Below are 26,098 nucleotides of genomic sequence, written 5' to 3'. Positions count from 1 at the left end.
TCCTCTCCCCTAGCAACAACTGAAACCACTACCTCCAAACGAAACGATACCTCTGATGCAAAAGAACCCTCATTGTCTTTAATTCTACGGGTTCTGCATGCCCATAGAGCAGAGGCACAGGATCACTATCTACAAGTCAGACCAGATAACCTACTAATACAACAATCGCTATCGGAAGTGACTAAAAAAGTAGCATCACTCACTTGTGAAATTACAGACTTACAACAACGTGTCACTGAAACTGAGGAGGTTAGCTCAGCTGTGGTTAAAACAATCAAATCTCAGGAACGTCAACTGGTGTTTCTTCAGGGAATGGTTGAAAACCGACAGCGGTGGATAAATCTGAGGGTTTTTGGACTACTGGAATAGAAAGAAGGGTCAGACTCCAGAGTATTCATGGTTCAGCTATTACAAAAAGCATTCCCGGAACTGGTGGATTGCTACTTGGATTCCCAAATTCAGTGGGCTCATAGACCAATCTTCCTAAATCAAGAGGCCCGTGCAAAATCACAACATCCTCACCGTATGCTTATTTTTATCAGCAATTCTATAAAAGCTCGGGCTACCTCTCCCGTAGTGGTAGAATCTATGTCTATTTTTGTGAGGTCTGATCTCTGTAAGAACGCCATGGATAGGCACTGGAAGTTGCATCAGCTGATAGATTCCCTGAAGGCTATTGGGGCGCAGGTCTTCTTGCCGGAGCCAGCATGCTTAAAGATTCTTCACAGATGGCCACTTCCCAGTTTTTCAGTTTTTCCATGCAGACCTTGAGGTTATGCAGGCTCTAAGCCGCTGGCAATCTTGGGCTACAATACTGTAGTAAAATGGGTAAAGGAACCCTAGCTTAGTCCAGGTTACATAATATTACTCTGTTCTGGCCTTTCCATGGGATAAAATGGATGTTTCCTTCTCTTCTGGGTAAGCACTGGCCACTAGTTCTAGGACTTTGGATCAGGACTAAGCATCTCGACCACTTAAAAAGAGACAGGGGGATATACATTTTTTGTATTTCTCCTCTTGTTTTCCGTTTACTTTTTCTTTTGATTTTTTTTCTTGACTTCATTATTTGTGATGCAGAGTTGGTGGTGCAGTGGTATGCTTCCTGAATGCTGTCATTCCACCGACAGCAAAGGGGTGGATGATTCCTTTTTCTGGATATACGGTGGAGTTGTTAGGAAGCCGGGTGGCTGAGCGCGCACAAAGGAAGTGATGCTTCTGGCATAGTTGCTTTTTTGTGTGGCAAGTGGGGGTAGGGTGGGTAGAAGGGGATCAAAGGAGCCATACAAGCCAATATCACATTCTCAAACATCGTGCTTTCAAGGGAATAGGGAGTTTCTATCAAGGTAGAGGTAGGGGAAAGATAGGGTAATTTAGAAAAACCAATGAATTATCTAAACTATTTGTGTTGGAATGTAGGTGGTCTAAATCAACCAGGGAAGTGGCAATTAAGTTGTGAGGAACTTGAGGTGCTTAAACCACATATGTTAGTCTTAACAGACACTCACCTGGCATATAAGAACCGGCTCTTGCTTAAACAACTGGGGTATGATGTTATAGCTTGTACTACCCAAACAGTGTTAATACATGGGGTAGCCATAATAAAATCTAGAAATGTAACAGTTAATCTACTCAGGACTTCAGCAGACTCTAGGGGGAGGTGGGCAATAACCCAGATGATAATAGCCAGACAGAAATTAACCATCTTTGTAGTATATGGTCCAAATGTGGATGAACCCGAATTATTTGATTATTTAAATATGGAATTATTGGATTGGGCGGGTGATCTAATTGTTACTGGCAATTTTAACTGCATAATGGACTACAGGATCAATACTACAAATAGGCATTCGCACATAAGGATGGTGAAGACCCGCACCTCAATTAAGGAGCTTACACAATTACATGGCTTTAGATAATACTTGGAGGACATTTTGTTCCTGATATGCCTGGGTATACTTACTACTCATCACCTCACAAACAAAACTCATGAATTGACATGATTTTTTTAAGGGTTGGCTTTTGCAAATGCGCATACAGAGGTATTTCCCAAGATCACATCGGACCATAATTGAAGACAGTGCGGGTCAGGGAGGAAGGTAGGGGAAATCATTGCCCATTCTCGTTCCCATGTCATCTTTTCACCAATCTAGAATACAGATCACATTTTAGAGGCAGTCTTGTTGAATTCTTATGGATCAATAAAGGATCTGCCGTAGCTGCAGTGGTCTGGGATTACATGAATGCACATATCAGAGGAGTGTTGCTGCAATGTATCCTAAATACAAATTGGTTTATGTTGGATGAAATGGGTCAGTGTCGAAAGGAGTGCTTGGATCTAGAAATACAGCACGCACAAGCAATTGCTGTAAGGGAAACAATTGAACAAATTATCTAATTCAGTCTCATTGAAAAACTGATTATTCTTAATAGAGGATTGGCTGAAAAATCTGTGGATAGCTACCACAGGAATAAAATGTTCCAGTACGAGTATGGTGTATGGTGAGAAGGTGTGCCACCACCAGGCCCATTAGATTTCTGACAAAAGGGCTTGTTCTACTATAAAGCATATTGTAGGGGGAGGAGGGACATACAGGCATCCATGGTCCATTGCTGAGCAATCATGGATTATCTGCAGGAGAGTCACCTCCCAAAACTTGAACTACAACAGAAGGATACTCTTAATCGAGACATTACTCTGGGGGAGATTGAAGATGAAATTAGCGCACTACCCTCCAGGACAGCAGCGGGCGATGATATGATTCCCCAGGAATTTTACGAAGTATACAGGGATGTCGAAGCTCCTGAGTTTGTCGATCTAATTACACATGTGGCAAATGGGGTGGGAGGGGGCATACCTGCATCCTGGGGGATGACTAACATTGCAGTGTTTTTAAAAAAGGGCAAGTCATCCGAGGAAAGAGGTGTGTATTGATCTATCTCATTAATAAATGAGGACGCTAAGGTCTTCTCCAAGATTCTGGTGAATGGTCTGGCCCCGCTCATGCATGATTTAGTATCGGACTAACAACATGGTTTTGTTCCTTAGAGGATTCAGAAAAGGGGGTGGTGATGAACAGAGTGTCTGAATTAAGCAGACCACTCTTACCCAGTCCAAAGATCAGGGCTTGATCCATCACCGTTATTTAGCTCACTGCACCATCCCAGCTCAGAACCTGGCTGTATGCAAATCAGTCTGTCCCTGGCCCAGTGCATCATGGGAACAGGGCAGACTAAACTACCAAGCCAATTCTTCACCAGAAAGGAGACAAGCTTCCGGGGACCGGTTGCTGGCATTTCAGCCGTCGTCGGCCCGGCTTGCTTGAATCGTGATGGTGCAGTGAGCAAGGGACTCATGTCTGAGTATACCCTGCCACACCTATAGTGGCCAAAAACGATTCAGAAAAGGGGGTGGTGATGAACAGAGTGTCTGAATTAAGCAGACCACTCTTACCCAGTCCAAAGATCAGGGCTTGATCCATCACCGTTATTTAGCTCACTGCACCATCCCAGCTCAGAACCTGGCTGTATGCAAATCAGTCTGTCCCTGGCCCAGTGCATCATGGGAACAGGGCAGACTAAACTACCAAGCCAATGCTTCACCAGAAAGGAGACAAGCTTCCGGGGACCGGTTTCTGGCATTTCAGCCGTCGTCGGCCCGGCTTGCTTGAATCCTGATGGTGCAGTGAGCAAGGGACTCATGTCTGAGTATACCCTGCCACACCTATAGTGGCCAAAAACGATTCAGAAAAGGGGGTGGTGATGAACAGAGTGTCTGAATTAAGCAGACCACTCTTACCCAGTCCAAAGATCAGGGCTTGATCCATCACCGTTATTTAGCTCACTGCACCATCCCAGCTCAGAACCTGGCTGTATGCAAATCAGTCTGTCCCTGGCCCAGTGCATCATGGGAACAGGGCAGACTAAACTACCAAGCCAATTCTTCACCAGAAAGGAGACAAGCTTCCGGGGACCGGTTTCTGGCATTTCAGCCGTCGTCGGCCCGGCTTGCTTGAATCCTGATGGTGCAGTGAGCAAGGGACTCGTGTCTGAGTATACCCTGCCACACCTATAGTGGCCAAAAACGATTCAGAAAAGGGGGTGGTGATGAACAGAGTGTCTGAATTAAGCAGACCACTCTTACCCAGTCCAAAGATCAGGGCTTGATCCATCACCGTTATTTAGCTCACTGCACTATCCCAGCTCAGAACCTGGCTGTATGCAAATCAGTCTGTCCCTGGCCCAGTGCATCATGGGAACAGGGCAGACTAAACTACCAAGGCAATGCTTCACCAGAAAGGAGACAAGCTTCCGGGGACCGGTTTCTGGCATTTCAGCCATCGTCGGCCCGGCTTGCTTGAATCCTGATGGTGCAGTGAGCAAGGGACTCATGTCTGAGTATACCCTGCCACACCTATAGTGGCCAAAAACGATTCAGAAAAGGGGGTGGTGATGAACAGAGTGTCTGAATTAAGCAGACCACTCTTACCCAGTCCAAAGATCAGGGCTTGATCCATCACCGTTATTTAGCTCACTGCACCATCCCAGCTCAGAACCTGGCTGTATGCAAATCAGTCTGTCCCTGGCCCAGTGCATCATGGGAACAGGGCAGACTAAACTACCAAGCCAATTCTTCACCAGAAAGGAGACAAGCTTCCGGGGACCGGTTTCTGGCATTTCAGCCGTCGTTGGCCCGGCTTGCTAGAATTCTGATGGTGCAGTGAGCAAGGCACTCATGTCTGAGTATACCCTGCCACACCTATAGTGGCCAAAAACGATTCAGAAAAGGGGTTCCTGAGAGGGACATAACGGCTCATGGTTGGTGATTTCATCTGGGGCTATAAGAGGGCCAGGTGGACCAATCGTTATCAAACTTACATATAAGCAAGGGGGGTTTAAACTCCTAGAGTTTAAATTATATTTTTGGTCATCATTCATAGGATGGATTCAGATCCTGCGGACTGGGCAGGAAGTCAGTATATCTGCTCTTGGATATCAGCTTGCATGCAGCCCTTATGTTTGATTTGTGCTTCATAAATTATCAGATTCTAATTACTTTAAGAGGGTGAGATGTAAGATAATCAGGAACATCGCGTGGATATGGCTAAATATTTGCAGTTAATACTCTTTACCCACATTTCACCACCATACTCCTTTATGGGGCAACCCGATGTTCCCAGACATATTGCATGATAAAATGTGGAAAGCGGGGGACATATGTGTAGCAGGAATATTAGTCATCTCTATGATTATCAGGAGTGTCGGATGTTTCTCTCATTACAAGAGGAATTTAGGCTTCCAACACGTTTTTTCTTTAAATACCTGCAGATAAGGTACTATTTATTGCTTAGATGTAAGCTGGAAATTCAATGTGAAATTTCAGAAATCCTGGTCAACCTCTATCAGACCTTTGGTAAAGCTTCTATTAGCCAATTTTACCAGAAGTTTATTTCATCAGCACAGGACGGCAGTATACAAATGGCCTCAAATGGATCCAAAATCATGGTCATTGAATTGCAAGAGGCTCTCACAGTTTTAGAACAATCTGTGACCTCTGTTAGTCTCAAACTGCTGTACTTTAGGACTATCTGGAGGCTCTATTTCAAACTGGTCAACTTCTCGAACCCCTGACAAATCATATTGTCAGGAATTTAGCTGCTATGCTGCCGATCTGTGACATATTTTGTTGACGGCCCCATGCTCTAGAATTTTGGGATTAGGCTTGTTTCACTTTTAAATGAACATCTAGGGTCTGATTTTCAAATAAACAATAAACAGATATTGCTGGGGTATAAGCAGGATTGCGCAGGTCACTTGTTGTCATTACTCCCTATCATCATTATAAATGCTCGCTTGTGTATCGCTAGAGCATAATTTAATCCATTGCCACAAAAAGTGACAGAATGGTGGACAATGCTGCAACAAATTTATGGGGCTGAGATGGCTTTAGCCATGGCTAGAGGTCTCAAATCTCTTTAAACATTTTAAAGGATATGGTCCATCTTTCACTGGGACTAGCGACGCTGGGGAATCAGTGAATGATCCGGATATGAATCTATCAGGCTCTTCTTCTCCCTATCTTTTTATTTTTCTTATGAGCTATATATTTGTACTTCCTGAATTACAATGTATTTGATAAATGCTGTATGTGCTATTTTTCTGTAGTAAGAACTAGCTCCAGAAAGTTAAAAAAAAAAAAGAAAGCATGTGTTACAGGTTGAATTATTCGGTGTATAACATCTTGAAATATTTCTGTAGCTGAAGATATTCCCAAACATAGTCTTTTGTATCTGAACAAACAAACCTGGATTGAAAAAGTAGTAACGTACCTGCAATTCTTTTCTAGTTCGAGCTGATGGTATCCCTTGTTCAAGTCTAGACAGGAGAAGAATTTGGCTTCATTTAATTGCATGATCATGTCCACTATGTGAGGACCAGGGCGTCTTTTTCTCGTAATTGCTTTGTTGGCCTAGCGCACCTCTACTGACTTTTTTTTTTGCACTACCACTATGGGCGAAACCCATGGCATAGGACTGGTTAAGCATTCAATGGTGTCATGTTTCAACAGTGCCTCTAGTTCTTTCTTGACAGCTTCTTTCAAATGAAAGGCAGTTCTGCTGTGTTGTTGAGCAAAAGGGCAAATTTTCTCATTGATATGAAGTTGCACTTTCATTGTCTTGAGTCTTCCTAAACCATGAAACAATGATGGGAACTTACTCACATTCTCAGACTGAGTGTGATGGTCTAATTTAGTGATATCAATACCTTGTCAGCAGTGGTGGCAAATCCGAGTAAACTGGCACTGGATGAAGTGCCTTGAAGTACATGGATTGACACTTATACTGACATTGTTTTGTGTAGCATGGTTGATATACATGATTTTTGGCTTTGCAGTGTTTCAGAAGCAGCCCATGTGTACACCTCTGTGCCTTATGGAGTATGGAGAAACACAGTGGACAGGCTGTTAAACTTCTACATGGGCATGCTGTTAATTGAAGCACCACTGTCTATGATGAATGTTATTGGTTGATCATTCACTTTAAGTTTTATTTTGGGACAAATGAAGGTTGTTGTTTTGTTTAGTGAGTTTCTTTTGACTTGTGATCTTCTACGCAAGCAGCTATGCCTACATGTGCATGTCGTTCCTTGGTAGCTGTCATTAAGACACACCCATCTTCTTTATCAGCACTCAATAGTAATGTCGAAGAGCTTCTCCATGATGAGCTTGATGATGATAGACCCGATCTTGTTTCCATTTTCCATAGCTGATGTTGTTTTTTGCTTTTTTGGGCGTGACAAGAATGCTTCTAGGACATTCGCGCATACATTTTGTCCTTCCCAGAGGTGCATTTTAATTTTCTTTTGCTCTGCAGAACTTTATGAAGTGTTTTTCTTTCCTGCAACCTTTACATGTCTGCCCTATGGCTGGACATTTACCCTGATGGGGAAATGAAAATCCATACCAGAAGCATAAATTTGAATCTTTAAAGATGATGACTAACTTGTATCTTGTTTTCGCTGGTGCTTGTTATTCACGGTCCGGGCCAATTCATGTTGGGTCGTTCCTGCTTCCATTTCAGCAGCTTGTCGATCTGCTCACTCATCAGCTCTCGCAGCCATTAGCATTTTTCCACTGTGTGTTTCTCTCAAAATGCATCTTCTAACATGTTGAAAAGGCAGTCATCAATAATTCTGAGTCACATGGCTACTTAAATGGGGAAATCATAGAACTTGCAATGTTTAATGAGTGTCTCAAGTCTTTTAACAAACTCATCCATCGTTTCACCAACCTGTTGTCCTGCTTGGCTGAAGATATATCTTTCATACTCGATGTAATACTCGCCTCCGTGTCTTTAATAAAATCAGGACTATCTTTCACTAAAGCTAAGAAAATGACAATTTTATTACAAGACTAGAGGCACCTATTATGCTTGATTAAAGCATGTAAATCACAGAATTAGCCAAAAAGAGTTCTAAAAGTGGATCCATTAGTACTAAATTGCTTATTTCAGAATGTCAACTCAAATGTTATTTTTAAAATAAGTATCAATCTGGGAAAATATTTAACATATTTAAAATATATAATGTTCACTAGCATGTAATGCAATTTAAATTCAGCCTGACAGGAGCCTTGAGCCTGTTTGAGGAGGAACAAGCAAAGAGTGTCACTTACAAAGGCCTAGGAGGCGGCTCTTGCTGAGAGAGGAGGGGTACATTGAAGGCGGACCCTAGTCGAGTCACAGGCGTGTCTATGGGGCATTGCAGTTACAAATGAGAGATGTAACCGCCAAAATGAAAGCTGTGTCACCCCAATGCTCAGTGAAGCAAAGCACTCACCAGCTGTACAAAAAAGGCAGCAAAGAAATTCTGTGGGGAATAGAATGTAGCGTAGGTGATACAAGATAAAAGCTCTCAGTACAAACAGGCATGTGCAAATACATTAGACTGTGCCAACGGGGGAGTATAAATGCTAAAAGAAGGAAATGGGGAAAGATCAGGCCACAAATGTATAATCACTTGTATAAATCACACTTCAGATAAGAAGAAATAATGTTTACAAATGATACCTATCTTGACTGTGAGCAGCAAGAAAAGAGGGTTTGTTGCTCCCAGTCAAGAGGGATATAGCGTATACTGTTTTATGATTGGTTTATGCGACTCTGATGCTATACTGTAGTTGTTTCACTTTAGTTCATGGGAACTGTAGTTTGCTTTTTGGCTGCTAATGATAGCTGCCAAGTTTTCAAGCTCCCTATGAGGGACATTTCCATGTTTTTGTTGTGTTTATGTGTCACATTTAATGTAATGAAAAATCAATTGACTTAGGATTCCTCAAATCGATACCCTTGAAGATAGCACCCCACTTTATCACATGTATGCAGAAAGCCTAGAGAAAGGAATACTGCCTGCAGACCCACTGGCTTCTATAGTGGTAATTCGTAAGCCCAGGAAACCGGCGGATTGTTGTAGCTCGTATAGGCCAATCTCTTTGATAAACGCAGAGGTCATGGTCCTGGTGAAATTGTTAGCCTCACGTCTCACTGCTGTTACCCTCCCTTGTTCATGCAGACCAATCTGTGCCGGGACGGAATACAGCACTGAACATTCACCGAGTATGTAATGTGTTGGCCCTGCAGTAATGTGTAGAGGAGGATGCAGTGATTATGTCATTGGATGATTCTATGGCATTCGATTCCATAGAGTGGCCCTATCTCTTCAAAGTACTTGCTTGCTTTGGGTTTCGCCCGAGGTTTATTGCATGGGTTAGGCTGCTCTACAATGAGCTCTGCGGTCAGGTGAGGGTGACCAATCACACGTCGCGGGCGTTCACGTTGCACAGGGTGACCAGACAGGTCTGCCACCTGTCCCCCCAAATCTTTGCCCTCGTTCTGGAACCCCTGGCGTTGTGGGTGAGACGAGATGTTGCTCTCAGAGGCCTCAAATGGGAGGAGGAAATTGAGGACAGAATATCGCTATACACCGACAATATCCTGATTTACCAAGCCTCCCCTTACACCTCGATAAAATAGGTTATTAAATATCTTTACAAACTTTGGCAAGTACTCAGGTTATGCCATTAATTGGGCAAAGTCAGTGCTTTTTGTTCTCCATGGCCCTACACCCAGGCTACCCAGAGCATGTAATGTTGCAGTGACCAGCGAAGGTTTCCGATACCTGGGGATATTTATTACTCCAGACTCTAAAACGTTTTACGACAAGAACCTAGTAGTCCCCCTACATAGACTTAGGGATGATGTCAAATATTGGAGGTCACTGCCATTAACATTGCTAGGTCGAGCGGCCCTGTTTAAAATGCTAGCACTGCCACAATTCCTCTACCTACTCCAGAACTGCCCATACTATGTCCCTGACTCATATTTTAACAGTGTCGAGGCGGAGGTTCGGACATTATTGTGGAACGGTAGGACTCCGTGGATTGTCTTAGAGAAACTGATGAAGGCGTGGTATGATGGAGGCATTGCGCTCCTGGACATACAACTTTATTATTGGGCATTTTGTAGCGGTTAATCACTGGCTGTACAGTCTTCCGACGAACCAGCCATACCGGTTAGTGTGATATCAGACCGGACGAAAGGGGTATCTGGGAGCACTATATACCAGACCCCGCAAAGGGAGATATCTGGGACCAATGGCTCACAAGACCTCCATTTGGCATAAGGCTACTAAACGCCTGGGTTGGACAGGAGAACTGACAAGGGCGACACCCCTAAGGTCCTCTCAGCACTTGGGGCTGCTCTGCCATCACGCTGGGTTTGATAGATGGGACACCATAAGAATCTCTACTAACCGCGATCTCCTACAGAAGGGTAAGATACTTACCTTTAAGGACTTACAAGTTAAGTATGAATTGGTGCCAGGGGAGATGTTTCAGTACCTTCAAATTCACCATGTGCTTAACACAACTCTCACAGATCTGTCAACCATACCAGATGCGTCCCCCTTGGAGGATCGACTCTTATCAGAAACTCTCCTGACCAAGGCCCATTCCCTTACATACCGTAGGTTATGTAATAACACACCAGACCCCTTCCATACTCTCGGGGGCAAATGGCATGCAGACTTGGGACAGATCGAGGTTGAGGAATGGCAAACCGCTCTGATGTCCCCAAGAGAGGCAGCCATAAACAACAGTTTTCTGTTGATCCAACTAAAAGCCTTCCATAGGACCTACCTCACTGGTGTGACCTTAGCTAAGATAGGGACCAGGCAAGATGCACTTTGCCTGCGTGTATGTAATCAAATAACCACATTTTATCATATAGTATGGGATTTCCCCCTGATTCGACACTTATGGGAAAGGGCCACAGGAAAGATGCAGGATGCACTAGGGAAACAACTCGCTTTAACACCTTCACTGAGGATTCTGAACATATGGGATGCAACTGATCTCACGGACACAGAGCAACAATTCACCACCCTGGGATACACATTAGTGAAGAGAGCCATTGCAATGAAATGGGGGGCAGTAGATCGCCCACTGATAATAGGGTGGGTGGCGGAAATGGACAGATGCATGGTAGCCAAGAAGGAGGTTTACAAATCTAGAGGCTCGCGCTGGGGTTCGGAATATATGCGGGCGCAGACTATTCATGATTATGATGCAGCCCTCCCATTTTGACTATGGAAACACCCTCTACGCCGGAACCACAGCCAAACTTCAGAAAAGACTCCAACGCATCCAGAACCCCTCCGCACGAATCATCCTGGACATCCCCCGACACAGCCACATCTCCGGCCACCTGAGAGACCTACACTGGCTCCCCTTCAGCAAGAGCATCACGTTCAGACTCCTCACCCACGCACACAAAGCCCTCCACGACCTGGGCCCCAAGTACCTCAACAACCGCCTGACCTTCTACACTCCCACCCGCCAGCTACGATCAACCAGCCTCGCCCTCGCCGTTGTTCCACGCATCCGCAGAGCCACCACAGGAGGAAGATCCTTCTCCTACTTAGCAGCCAAGACATGGAACTCCCTCCCCATCCACCTCCAGTTAACCCAGGACCATCTCTCCTTCAGGAAGCAACTCAAGACCTGGCTTTTCGAGCAGTAAGTACCCCTCTCCCCCAGCGCCTTGAGACCCCTCCGGGTGAGCAGCACGCTTTACAAATGTCATGATTGATTGATTGATTGATTGAGGCTGTCCTAAAAAGTGGCACAAAAAATGGGGCACCTGGAATGCATATCGGGGAGAACTGTGCATCACACCAACAGTAGAAATGGAAATGTCGAAAAGGGGAGCCACGGAACCGTAATGTTTGATTGCAATATTGTGCACGGCATTGTTTATTTTCACCTCTGTAAAGGAATGTGTATTACTGTGATTATGCAAGTGACAAATGTTAAATTAGTAATAAAATTATTATTAAAAAAAATACATCAATTAACTTTGTTTGGTCTGGTATGAAAGCACAGCTTCCACTTGACCCCATAGCCTGTGTGTGACTTGAGAAAATACTATTTTTGGTCACCCAACAGCACTCTGTATTCTGGGACATATAGCTTTGTTTGCCCATTACAGATGGGCTTCGAAGCCTTGGGATGTAAGTATACTGGCTAACCGGGCAGATTTGCCAGTGAACATGTATATGATCTTATAGTTTGATGATTTAACAATCACATTGTGCCTTTAATAAGGAAAGGTCTATGTATTCCCTAGCCTGAAAAAAAGCAGATATTTTCACTAACATGTATGTAAAACAGTGTGAACGCTGCTGATGGACATGGAAATGGTGTGCTATTCACAAAGGAAATAAAACAGTGTTGATACACATTATTTGAAAAAGGTGGTGTTAGACCTGACATCCTTGGCGTGGTTTTTCCCCCATCTTTGTGCCTCTGACTCATGTATTTTTGATGCTGTGCTGGATTTCGTTTTTGCTGGTTTAGATGCTTTGGACCCTCTGCCACTGCTGATCAGTGTCAGAGGGTAAGTGCTCCCTCTGTAAATTGTCATATTGAATGGGTATACCTGATTGGCATATTTGTGTCACCATGAAGTCCCTAGTAAAGTGCACTGTGTGTGCCAGGGCTGGTGATGACAGATGCTACTAGTGGGCCTGCAGCGCAGATTGCGCCACCCACATGAGTAGCCCTAAAATGATGTCTCAGGCCTGCCAGCGCAGGGCCTGTGTGCAGTCAGTGGACTGCCATGTCCGCCTGGCCAGTGTCCCCACTGGCTGGGCCTAACCCTTCCCTGTCTGTGCACACCAGTCACCCCTATGGAAGGCTCAAGGTACCCCCCTGGGCAGGGTGCAGTGCATGGATAAGGTAGAGCATGTACTAGTGCAGGTAACATGCTCTGGTAGTGAGCAGCAGCCATTTTGTGTGCTCACTGCTGTAAGGCTATCTTGCTCCATAGAGTAACATGGGGGAGGCGGGTCCCATTGAATCCCAGCCTATCTTCCCATAGGAACAAGATGGGACATAAGTGAAAGATATCCCTGAACTCAGAATTTAATAACACATCTTTTAGTAAAGGTTGTTTTTAAATTCTGTGTTTGAGAATGGCACTTTTAGAAAGTGGCTGTTCTCTTGTCTAAACCTTTCTGTGTGCCTGGGACTGTTTGTGGATTGACTGTCTGGGTTGAGGATGACAGGGTCTGCAGAGCCCCAGGGGGTTATCTGAGCCAGCCCCGTGGATGAAAGGCAGCATCTGCTGCCAGCGAAGTGGGAGGAGATAGCACCTGATAGTGAAGGGCTGTGTCTGCCTAACCACAAAGCTGGCTCCACCTCCTGCTGGGCGACTGTCACCTCTGTCCCTGGGACAGGGAGGAAGAAGGAAACCAGAAACACCCCAGATCCCCAGAACTGGTTTGGACCGGGCTCAGGGCCCCCTTTGCACAAAGACTTCAAAAGACTTCAAAGGACTTCAACGCCTTTTTGGGGTATAAGAGAAGGACCCCTGACTACAGAAAATCAGATTCTACAATCAAGAGGAACCTCTGCCAGAAGAAGGACTGCTGAAGGAGCTGATGGAAGATTGCCTTGCTGTGTGCTTTAAGGGCTGACCTATCCTGCTGTCCAACTGAAGGAGAGGAGAAGAAAGGGACTTTGCTGTGTGCTGTGACCCTGCCTGCTTGAACTAAAAAGACTTTGCTGTGTGCTGTGTCTACAACTTGAATCTCCAAGGGCCTGAGAAGAGCTGGCTCCCTGTCTGCAACCCAGGAACATAAAGGTTGCCCAAGGACCACAAGAATCTGCTGTGTCCCCTGAAGCTGCTGTGGGCTGAAGAGATCGTGAAGCCCTGCTGTTTGCCTGACCGTCGGCCCTCTGTTTGGCTGGAGGGTGCCGCGCTGTGCATTGCCTGCCCAACCGGCTGCTGTGCCGTGCTGTGAGGACACCGTATTCATCGACACGTGTTATGTGCAGACCAAAGGTTTGTGGGCCTTCCCCGAGCAGAGCGCACTAAAGCGACCTGTGTGCAGCTTCACCACCGCGACCCGGGGTCAGTAAACCCCTGACGAAGGGCCCCGTACCTTGCTGGTACCAACGCGACTGAAAACGAGCCCGCTGCTCCCCGATTGGACGAGCGAGTCGAGCCCCCTCACCAACGCCGCGACGGGATTGGCCCGTGCGGCGCAGCGTCACCACTGTTGCCGTGTGGTGATTGGCCTGGGCGAGGAGCGTCATCGCAGGCTTGACCCGGGAGCCGCCCTGCCATAGGCTGACTCCCGGGTACTTTGGAGGCTCGCCCGTTTTGCCGCGTCCGGATTGGCCCGCTCGACTGGAGGAGCCGAGAATTCACCGCGATCACCGCCGGGCCCGGGGAAGACTGACCTGACCTCGCCAAGGGACCTGAACGAGTGCTCCAGCCCCCGGCCTGCCGTCTCTGCTCCCCGCTGCTCCCTGGAGAACCGAGAGCGGGCGGAAGAGCGTCCTGAGACCGGCCGGGCTGGAGCGCTAGTGAGCGCTCGCCGCGAGGTGCGCCTGAAAGGGATTCCCACTCCCAACAGCATTGCGGTGAGGCGCGTTAGAAGCGCGAAGGGTCCCTGACGCTAGGGGCCGGGTCCCGTCTGCATTACAAGACATTGGCATGGTTCTTGGCTCATTTTTAAGAGCGTTTGCATTACAAAACATTGGCATGGTTCTTGGCTAATTTTGAGAGCGTTTTAATCACAAAATCATTGGCATATCTTTTTGCCGACTGAAGAGACTAGAGACATTTGTTTCAAGAACTTCCTGAAATTAAGAAACACCAATTAAGATTAAGTGCATCATTGCTATACTAAAGTGATTATCGTGCAACTGCTTTATTTACATTGCTGCAACCAGATAAAAGTTATATATATTTTTTTTAAATATACTTACCTGTGTGGTCTCAGTTTGTGGTGGATTGGGGATTATTGTTGTGTTGAGTGCAAATATTATACACATTGCCTTGGGGATAAGCCTGCCTGCTCGCGCCAAGCTACCTAGAGGAGAGCGGAGGTTATCTACTGTGTGTATTCCTTCACCCTGACTAGAAGCAAGGGTCCCTACTTGGTCTAAGGTACTTACCTCTGCCAACTAGAGACCCCCAGAATAAAGTGAGCATATAGTTCACTAGTGTTATTTACAGGGCAAGATGTGAAGGCACAGTGCATGTGAATAAAGTGAGCATATAGTGCATCAGTGTTATTTACAAAGCAATATATACATATGACTGATAGGGATAATGTGTTATTTTGACACTCATAACACTCATAATATAATACAAGTGCCGGAAATCCACAATCAACATTAAAAACACAATCCACATTTATTTTTGTTGATGTTTCGACCCATATTACAACATTAATTAGAAATGGGTTGTCATCAGGACAAAATGTTTTTGTAGGAGGCACCAGAGAGAAGATTCAGGCAAAAGCCATACATTGTTGGATGTAGGTACAACATCTGGCTGGCACAAAGTGATAGGCAAGCAAAATATTAAAACCTCGAGGAGAAAAGGCAACCCTTCTACAATCCTAAGGTATGTCTGAGTACATTTCAAAACTTGCTACGAGAGACTGCAAGCACCAGGTAAAAGGCTTAGTTATTTAAATGGGAAGTGTTCACAGGAATCACAAACGTGAAAAACAAGCACACCAGTATCCCTGACCTTTTATCATCTGTCCAGAGATCGGTATGACCTTGACCTTTAATCATCTGTCTGGCGTTTGTTCCAGACGGATCTCCGGATGGATGATTAAAATTTAAGTTAAAAGGTTCTTTGACTCTTAATTGCTATTGAACAGTTTTTTTCTGTCTATCTGAATATAAATATAATGGCAAGGGCTACACTTCCCCCGTGCTACTATAGATTGTTGTACCCAGGTCCCAGGGTTACTGGGTTTTCCCCTTTTGTATTGGAATATTGTTTTTGTGTAGTACAACTTCCGTAGTTTAGAGTATTATCTAGAGCAGCAGGACAGATATCCCGCAAGAAACTTCTACTTAGGATGAAAGCATTTTACTTTAAGCCTTCCTATCTAGAAATAAATAAAAGTGATTATATTATTTCACACTTCGAATTATGGTCCAACTTCTACCTGAGTGGACCACAGAAAGACTACTAAATCTGGAAAGGAAATTTGAGTGTATTCTATATTTTTCTTTTTTCATCAAAGTGATAACCTTTTAACTATCATTAAAAACTTTACAAAGATAGCAATTAAAATGTCATTGCATTGGTTTGGAGGTAATTAAGTATTTAAAATAGGTATGACACCTAGTTTCCTTTTGACTATCATTAAAAACATTACAAAAATAGCATTTAAAATGATGTCATTCGAGCTCATGCAGTTAATCAAAGCCTGCCGACATGTCCTTATGCCACGTACTTTGAGGGGAAACTTTAGTAATGTTTTTCTCTCCTGTAAAAGTTCAGGGCAAATACACAAAAGGTGAAGCATATCCTCCTCACCGTTATTACACATTCTACATTTCCTTTGAGTTTCCGGTCTCTCCCACGGGGGAAGATGACACAGGCCTGGCATTGTTCCACATCTGGCTTTAAGGAACACCTGTTTGTTTTTTTCCGTCCAGGTGGTTACCAGATATTGTTGGATTTCTTTCTTTTTATGTTCGTTAATTATCGCCCACGCTTGTTTTCTTTTGGAGAGGATATCTGTACCGTTTAAGGTGGATAGATGGTTTACAGTTTTATTAATTATTTTCTTAAACGATGTCTTGGTTATATTGTTTTCCCATATTGACGTGATCGCAAAGTCCTTTATTGCTTCCCTAAGGTAGATCCCCGTAGTAGAGTGTGTCTCCTTATTTATTTCTCTCCATAACAGTTGGGATATTTCATTTTGATGGTCATTTTTTATTTGATTCCATACTTTTATAAAGTGGCCTTACCTTGCATATTGCTGATTGGCCAGTCCAAACTCCAACCTTACTTGGGCCGGGGACGCGTTTGCTGGGAGATGAAATACAGCCCGATAGGCTCTGGTTATGATCTTGTTCAGAGTTTCGCTATCCTTGCCCATTACCACTTCAATTCCATATGTGATAGTCGGTAGGAGTTTTGCGCCAATTACACTCAGAAGAGGACCATAGGTTAGGCTAGGAAGTGACTTTTGCATGCCATGCCATTTGGAAAAATAGAGTGGACACTCAGGGATGGAGGTTATATAAATTACAGCTACTTGCTCACAGAGATATCGGGGCTGTGGTTTATGCCTGCAGATTAATACAATCTAGCTTGCTGATGTTCTGATGGTACAAGTGTTTAAAAATTTGTATAAACAATTCTGCCCACGCATAAGAGTAGCTCTGCACTGACAGTCAGGGTGAATTTCATCAACTCATATTTCTGTACAGGGGCATCAGCCAAATTACCATGACAACAGTACTAGCAGAGTGAGCACTAATGTAATCAAGCCATAATCCTCAGCCATCACCTAAACCCTGTGGGCCATTTTTAAATGCTCAGCTGATTGCAGCCCTGCCTAGTGCCAGGCATTTGTGTATGCAGGTCTGGCGGGGTGCTAGACATAACCTATAATAATTTAGGCTAACACGAGAAGAGTGGCATAGGGCAGGGCAGGCTATTGTGTTATAAGGAAGAATAGAAGGCATAATAGGAGCCTCCAGTCTTGTCATAAAATCTGCTACAGGTTTGCGCGCCAACAATACCGGGTGTTGGAAATGGCCTTCTCTGCAGAACCACCTCAAAACTTTTTGCCTTCCTCCTCCACTTTTTGCTGAATTTGTTTTTGTTGACTTAGGACTCTGTGCACTTTACCACTGATGATCAGTGCTAAAGGGCTTTTGCTCTCTCCCTAAGACAGTCTAAATTGGCTTAACCAGCATATTTAATTTACTTATAAAACTGTAGTAAAGTGCACTACATATTCCTAGAAAACATATAAATAAACGCCACCAGTTGGCCTGCAGCACTGATTGTGCCATGCCAGCCACTTAAATAACCCTCAAAACAGGTCTCAAGTCTGCCATTGCTGAACCTGTGTGTGCAGTTGACACTTTCATTTCAACCTGGGGCAAAAAATAACTTTTCGCCAGTACGAAACCATCCTTTTTAATATACATATAAGTCACCCCTAATCAATCAATCAATCAGAGACATTTATAGAGCGTGCTACTCACCCGTGAAGGTCTCAAGGCACTGAGAGGGGGGGTGCTGCTACTGCTCGAAAAGCCCGATCTTGAGGCCCTAGACATCCCCATGGGCAGGGTGCAGTGTATCTAAAAGGTTGGACATGTAATTTTAGTTTGTACGTGTCCTTGTAACGAAAAACTCCTAAATGTGATTTTTACTACTGCAAGGCCCATCTCTTCCATAGTACAACATTGAGATTATCTTATTTCATTTTACAAGAGTAATTTACAAATAGGAAGATATGACTAGTTAAAGTTTAGTGTCTCCTAATTTAAAATCTTAACTTATGGTGAAGACTATTTTAAATTACAATTCTGAAAATACAATTTTTTGAAATCTGACATTTTCCTGCCTTAGCCATTTGGTTTCTGCAGCCTGTCTCTGGTTACATGACTGGGTGTAATTGGCAATTTGGCTTTGTGTGTTCCTCTTAGAAAGCCACACACTTTGGGAGTTTAGGCTTGACTTGATGGGCCATCATGGCAGGGTGAGAGAGAGGAGCTGGACCCAGCCTAACTTACACCTGAATAAGCTGTGTCCTGTCTCCACACAATGGGATACACACCCCCTGTAGCTAGTCAGGAGCCAGGGCAGGAATGGTGGGGCATCTGTGCACTTCAAAGGCATGCCTCTAGACGTTTTTCCCCAGTACAAATGTGTATAAAAGATGGACCTTAGGACACCACCACTTCACTACACTCCTCTTGTGAGTAAAAAACTCCTCTTGCAAGAATTTCAGAATAGTCAAATCGCTCACGACCTTAGAACACGTGTCAGCGGTTAGGACCCCTACCACTGACCACATTACAGCACAGAATCTGCCCTTCTACTAGCCTTAGAGACTTTACATATCTTGGCAGATGAAGATTAAAAACCGGCTTGAATTGACACCCCTGTAATAATTACTAACAGTGTGCAGAGGTAACTAATGTACAAATCACATGAACACATGGGAAACCGCTTTGCGCATGCGTGCACCAATGTGAACTAATGCATGTAAGAACTAGGCCGCATTTTACATTGCGCTTCAGAAGAAAACAAAGATAATGCATGACTAGGCCGCATTCTGCATCCTGTATTTTGCTTTAAAAAAACAATAATAATAATAAATAATGCTGCTTTTGCTTGAAGCTTTGCTAAAAGAAAATATAAACATGGATAGTGCAAAGGTAGGTGATAAACACTGAAAAGTGCATTTCATGTAATTAATAAATGCCTATGTTTTATTTGTCATAGTGAGCCGAATGGGCCTGCATTTCATAAAATTGACATGATAGATGGGGACTGGAGAAAGGCATGAATAATTCAGTAATAGACAGAAAAGTTGAACACTGCAGAAGAGAGCAAAAGTCCAAGGCTGATCAGCTGTGAAAAAATATTTTTTGTCTTCCAAAAGAAGAGACTGGCCGTGGGACCCAAAGTCAGTGTATATACTTTTTCTGTGGACACAGCGAGAAGAGCTTGTGTGAATTATGAAATTTAAACATTTAATTTGAACTCATGCACGTACATTCACAAATCATGGATCACGTAATGGGAATATCGAATAAACAAAAGACTATAGAGTCAAGAATGGGATTATGGTGGTGTGATTAACCAACCTCCAAATCAACCAATGAGAGACTGTGTTCTGAAAATTGTTTCGACTATTATGGGTTGGACATGTAGGTTTTAGGGTATAACTGGGGTGCCCTTGGGGGTGTGGTTAAGAGAGACAGATGAGAAGAGAAGAGGGATGAGAGAGAGATAGATAGAGGGATAATTTGTCGCTGTACGTCAAGAGGCCTAGCTGTTCCTGTCCCTGTCCCGTTCCTGTATCGTGATATCTTTGTTCCCTGACTTTATTTCAGGGGACCCCCACAACCTCCTTGGCCTGGGGGGTGGTGTTTCCCTGATCTTTGGGTTAGTATATCTTCATGGTTCGTACTTTGCATACATCTTTTGCAAAATGTATTTTTGTCTCTGAAACGTATGTCTCTTCATCTATCCACTCCTTCATATGCATTTCGTTCATTCAATGAGTATGACACTGTTTGCATTTTGTTGGTGTTTTTCTCTCCCTCATTGTGAATTTTCTTTGTTTGCCTTGTAACCTGTATGCAATGAGCATTGATTTTACACATTATTAAGAGATAAATGCTATTAATCTTACCAACAGTCTGTGATTATTTAGCTAACTAGATAGTTAGGTAGTACTATTATTATCATCAACTTCTCAACTAATGGTCAATCAACCAGAGGAAAGAGTGTTGATATGCAGGTGAAGTTAGATATTTAGAGGTGTTAGAGATGAACCTGTAAAGAAAACGACTGATCACATCATTAAAAATTGACCCCAGCGCATCAGGGATTTGGGTGAATGTGTATGGGCCATTGGTATGTGATGTTATTGAGTATTGAGCCCTGATTAGGCGTCAAGCTGGATCAAAGGCAAGACTGCTGCTCAAGTTATGCTTGACTTAAGTGCGGTTTTTAACACTGTATTCCACAGCCTTCTTTGAAAACGGCTGTGGAAACAGGGTATCGGGGAATGAGGCCTTGAATGATTTGCTGATTTTCTTCATAATCGCTCCTTCCAAGTGATTCAGACGCCATGCACTAAAGAAATCATCTCCTTGCAGGAGGGACTGCCACAAGGTTAGGCTTTGATCCTGACCCTGTTTAGCCTGTATCTACGTGCCTTGGCGGATGTGATTGAGAGCCATGGTGGGAGGATCGTGTCCTATGCTGATGATACTCAGCTGACCATCACACTGGTGCAAGATGATGGTAGTGTCGCAAGTCATTTCAAGACCTGTCAGGTGGATGTCGCGGCTTGGATGGACTTCTGCCTGAGACTAAATGCATATAATAAACAAAAATATTGCCAGTACTGTGCAACAATTCAAAATTTTGCAAGGGCAACGAGCTGGAACTCGCTCATTCCCACAGACCACTCTTTCAGTCAAGATTTTTATCAAAGTTAAATGAATTTATTTTGATTTTAATTTTCTTTTTGAAAAAAGATTGTCATATTATGAAACACAACAGACTAAATATATATTTTTGACTTCAGTCCAATGCATTTACTATGCATAATATGGGGAAGGAATACCAGGCCTTTGGCTGAAAGATTTGGAGAAAGGAACAAGAGGGGGGGAGGCAGGAATGCCAAGGAGTAGTGGAGGGAAAAATTCGACACTTAAAACAATTCACTCGTGGACATAAATTGACGACAGACAACAAAAGATGGTGGAGGGGAAGGGTGTTTTTTTGATGGGGAAATTATTTTATATTATAGGCCCTGCATAGGTTATATTTGTGTTGGCAGGTAAAACCTAGTCCACTAAATGGAAGAGTACAAGAATTCAATTACATTCCAGGAATAGACCATCGGCAATTTTTATATTTACAGTACACATTTGTAATTGATTGGTCTGTACAAACAAAAATAAGGTTGACGAGTTTCGAATCCCTATGAATAAGGGGAGTCTCTTCAGGACCAAACACAAAGATCTGAAAGACATAAATTGAATAACATACTGTCAGCTACTTCAGATTCTCTTGATGTGACACTTAGGGACACAATTGGCTCCCCACAGCTACTGGACCCATCTTCAAGTTTCTAACCGCCAAGAGGTGCCTCTTAAGACCTGGGAACTTAGTGTGGCTTTCGAGCTCTCTAAGTCAAGCTTTGCACTCTTTGCAACAGTGAACTGTCCTGTTCTCACCGGAACCACGCTTCTCACACCGGAAACCGGTGTGAGTCATCGCAAGTTAGTCTCTTAGCACAGCAAGCATTGCCCACCCGTGTGAATCGCCACCATGAGGCTCCAGTGCAGCCATCCACAATGCCTGCCTGCTCTTTTTGGCCCGCCGACCATCTCCTTGCTTCCGGCAAACTTCTCCCCCGCAAACGAGACTCATGGCACAAAACTTGAGAAGGTAAAACTTCAGTGGGACTAACATGGGACTGCATCCATCGCAGTTATCATGAACTTTTGGATTTGATCTGGTCCAGCGTGACCAGATATGCCCAATTGCCACTTTATGTTCCTAAGTGCTATTTTGCAGTTTATTCTTTAAAAATTAATTACTGCGGTTCTACTGATTGGATTTTTGTCATTTTGGTCTTGTTTTATTTATTAAATTAAGCTCTATTGTTCTAACCTTGTGTGGGATCTTTATGTGGGGTGTTTTTACTGTTTTACTTTTTGAAGTGTTGCACAAATACTTTACACGCTGCCTCTAAGTAAATCCTGACTGCTCTGTGCCAAGCTACCAGCATGCCTGCCAAGTATCACGCATCAAGTGTGACGCTCACACATTTCAGTGTGGTGTTCTGCATCACCACACTGAAATGCATTGTCACGCACTTTATGCCACTTGCCAGCGCGTGCCACCGGGGGCGCCTGGGAACCATTGAGCCGGCTCTCTGCTGCTCCGAGACATGCTGTCAGTAGTTGCTTGCTGGGCTCAGTAAATTCATAAATCGTTAAAGATTGTCTGCTCTCAGCTCTGGATTGGTTGAGAGCTACAATGTAACAAATGTCTGCTCAGCCAGGCTGCAGCATATTAATTCCTGCGGCACCACACAGCTTTGACACACTGCTGGCGCTGCCAATTACTGATGGGGCCTGTCCTCAGCAGTGGTTGCTACTGGTGCACACCATGGGGGCCCATAATCCGGATGTGCCCCATCTACTGCCATCCGGAAGAAGAGGAAGTCTAGTGAGGCAGAAGCAGCGGGGACCTCAATTATCTGAGTCATGAGTCTCGGGTGCACTACTGTCACTGTCTGGGGTGTGCAGTGCCTCAATAAAACCCCCGGAGTGCCCCGTTCGGCTATATACAAGATTGGGAGGACAAAAGCTAATGTACAGCAAGTATTATCACACTGCGCATAGTGGAACCCTGCTGCTGAAGCCGTGCTGTTTATTGACACTTGGCTGGAAGAGCACGTGGCAGGAGCATGCACCCCACAAAGCTAGGTTTCGAGACACCCCTTATCCCCGTGCGGCCCCGAGCCTGCAGGGCATCTGCATCACCTCACCAGCAGTAAGGCCGCAGCTTTGAAGAGCGTGGCCACACTCACCTGTCCTCGCAGTCACCAGAGTGAAATTTTATTTCACTCACCGATATGCATTCCGCTTTGGATCGTCATAGTCATTGCCCTCTGCCTACACGCTCCTTTGTGGGAAACCTGAGCCCAGTCACTAGAAACCTCGAGGCGGCAGAGACACAGTCATTCAGTCCCGGGAGGCCCTGGAGGGTGCAGGGGGCAGTGAAACGTAGCACCGACCGGGCCTGCATGGACAGAGTCGGACCCTGGGGAGAAGTCTAGAGAGGAGAGGACACTGGGATTATAAGTGAGGGACTGCCTGCCAAGTACACTACACTGGCCTAAACCAAGTTCAAGTTCAAGTTCCAAAATTTGTATAGCGCACTACTCACCCAGAGGGTCTCAAGGCGCTTGAGGGGGGTGCTTTACTTATCAAATATCCAAGTTTTTAGTTGCTTTCTGAAGGAGAGGTGGTTCTGGTTGAGGCGGAGGTGGGTGGGGAGAGAGTTCCAGGTCTTGGCCGCCAAGTAGGAGAAGGATCTGCCTCCCATGGTGGATCTGTGAATTCTCGGAATTGCGGCGAGGGCTTGATTGGACGATCGTAGCTGGCGGGAGGGGGTGTAGAAGGATAGTAGCGTGTTGAGGCATTCGGGACCTAGGTCGTAGAGGGCTTTGTGTGCGTGGGTGAGGAGACGGAACGTTATTCTCTTGTTGACAGGGAGCCAATGGAGATCCTTGAGGTGTCCGGAAATGTGAGCTTGTCGAGGGATGTCCAGTATGAGTCTGGCTGAGGCGTTTTGGATGCGTTGGAGTTTTTTCTGTAGTTTGGCTGTGGTACCTGCGTAAAGGGTGTTTCCGTAGTCCAATCGGCTAGTGACCAGTGCGTGAGTGACCGTCTTTCTTGTTTCGGTGGGGATCCATCGGAAGATTTTTTTAAGCATGCGTAGGATGTTGAAGCATGATGATGAGACGGCGTTGACTTGTCTGGTCATCGAGAGGGAGGAGTCCAGGGTGAAGCCCAGGTTACGTGCGTGGTCCGTTGGTGTGGGTGCGGTTCCCAGGGCCGGTGGCCACCATGAGTTGTCCCAGGCAGAGGGGGAAGATCCTAAGATGAGGACTGCCGTTTTGTCCGAGTTGAGTTTTAAACGACTATTCTTCATCCACTCGGCTACTTCTTTCATTCCTTGATGTAAGTTGGTTTTGGCGGTGTTTGGGTCTTTGGTGAGGGAGAGGATCAGCTGAGTGTCGTCTGCGTAGGAGATGATGTTGAGGTTGTGTTGGCGTGCGATGGATGCGAGGGGACTCATGTGTACGTTGAAGAGGGTGGGACTGAGTGAAGATCCTTGTGGTATGCCACAGATGACTTTGGTGGCCTCTGATTTGAAGGGGGGGAGGCAGACTCTCTGGATTCTTCCGGCTAGGAACGAGATGATCCAGTCCAATGCTTTTCCTTGTATTCCGACGTTGCTGAGGCGTTGTATGAGGGTGCTATGACAGACTGTGTTGAAGGCTGCGGAGAGGTCAAGTAAGATGAGGGCAACTGTTTCTCTGTTGTCCAGTAGTGTTCGGATGTCGTCTGTTGCCGTGATGAGGGCGGTTTCGGTGCTGTGTTTGGCTCAGAAGCCGTATTGTGAAGGGTCGAGGGATTTGTTGGATTCGAGGAAGGCCGCGAGTTGACTGTTGATGGCTTTCTCCATGACTTTGGCGGGGAATGGGAGGAGCGAGATGGGGCGGTAGTTCTTAAGTTCTGTGGGGTCTGTTGTGGGTTTCTTTAGAAGGGCACTGAGTTCGGCATGTTTCCAGATTTCCGGGAAGGTTGCGGAGTTGAAGGAGCAGTTGATGACATCGCGGAGATGGGGTGCGATGATGGAGCTTGCTTTGTTGAAAATGTGGTGTGGACATGGGTCGCTTGGCGATCCTGAGTGGATGGAGTTCATCAGGAGGATGGTGTCTTCGGTGGTGATGGGGTTCCAGGCGCAAAGGTTGTTAGAGGACGGTGTTGGTTCGGAAGTGGGTGGAGTGGACATATCTTCGGACTGGTTTTCAAAGCTATTATGTATATCGGCGATTTTGTTGTGGAAGAATGAGGATAGAGAATTACAGAGGTCTTGGGAGGGAGAGATGTCGTTGGTGCCGACGGTGGGGTTAGTAAATTCTTTGACGATGTTGAATAATTCCTTGCTGTTTTGGGCATTGTTGTCAAGTCGATCCTTGAATGCTGATTTCTTGGTGGAACGGATTAGTTGGTGGTGTTTTCGGGTGGCGTTCTTGAAGGTGTCTAGGTTCTAAGTGGTTGGGTTTTTTCTCCAGGTTTTCGCGAGAGTACGACAGAGCTTCTTGGATTTCTTAAGGTCATCGTTGAACCAGGGGGCTTGTTTGCTACCTTGCTTGATTCGATGGTTTTTCAGAGGTGCAAGTTCGTCGGCGCTATGGGTGATCCATTGGGTGAGGTTAGTGGCTGCTTGGTTTGGGTCCGATGATTTGGTGGGGGGGTTTTGGTGAAGCGATGTGAAGAGTTGTTCGGTGGTGATTTTGTTCCAGTTTCTTCGAGGAATAGGTTGTGTGGGGTTGTGGGTCATGGGCTTTTTGTAGTTGAAGTGAACGCAGCTGTGGTCCGTCCAATGGAGAGCTGTGGTGTGATCAAAGGAGATGTGCTTGCTGGAGGTGAAGATAGGGTCGAGAGTGTGTCCGGTCAAGTGGTTGGGGGTGTCAACAAGTTGTTTGAGTCCCAGATTGGCCAGGTTGTCCAGAAGGGTGGTGGTGTTGCTGTTGTTTTTCTTTTCCATGTGGAAGTTGATGTCTCCCAGTAGAATGTAGTTTTCGGAGGGAAGGGCATGCGGGCTGATGAAGTTGGCGATGTCTTCGCTGAATTGTGTGCGGGGTCCTGGTGGTCTGTAGATGAAGGTGCCTCTGAGTGTGGTTTTGTGGTCGGTGTGAATCTGAAAGT

The sequence above is a fragment of the Lissotriton vulgaris genome, chromosome 1_1, assembly GCF_964263255.1.
Source record: "Lissotriton vulgaris chromosome 1_1, aLisVul1.2, whole genome shotgun sequence".
NCBI lineage: Eukaryota > Metazoa > Chordata > Amphibia > Caudata > Salamandridae > Lissotriton > Lissotriton vulgaris.
Note: the sequence above shows the minus strand (reverse complement) of the source record.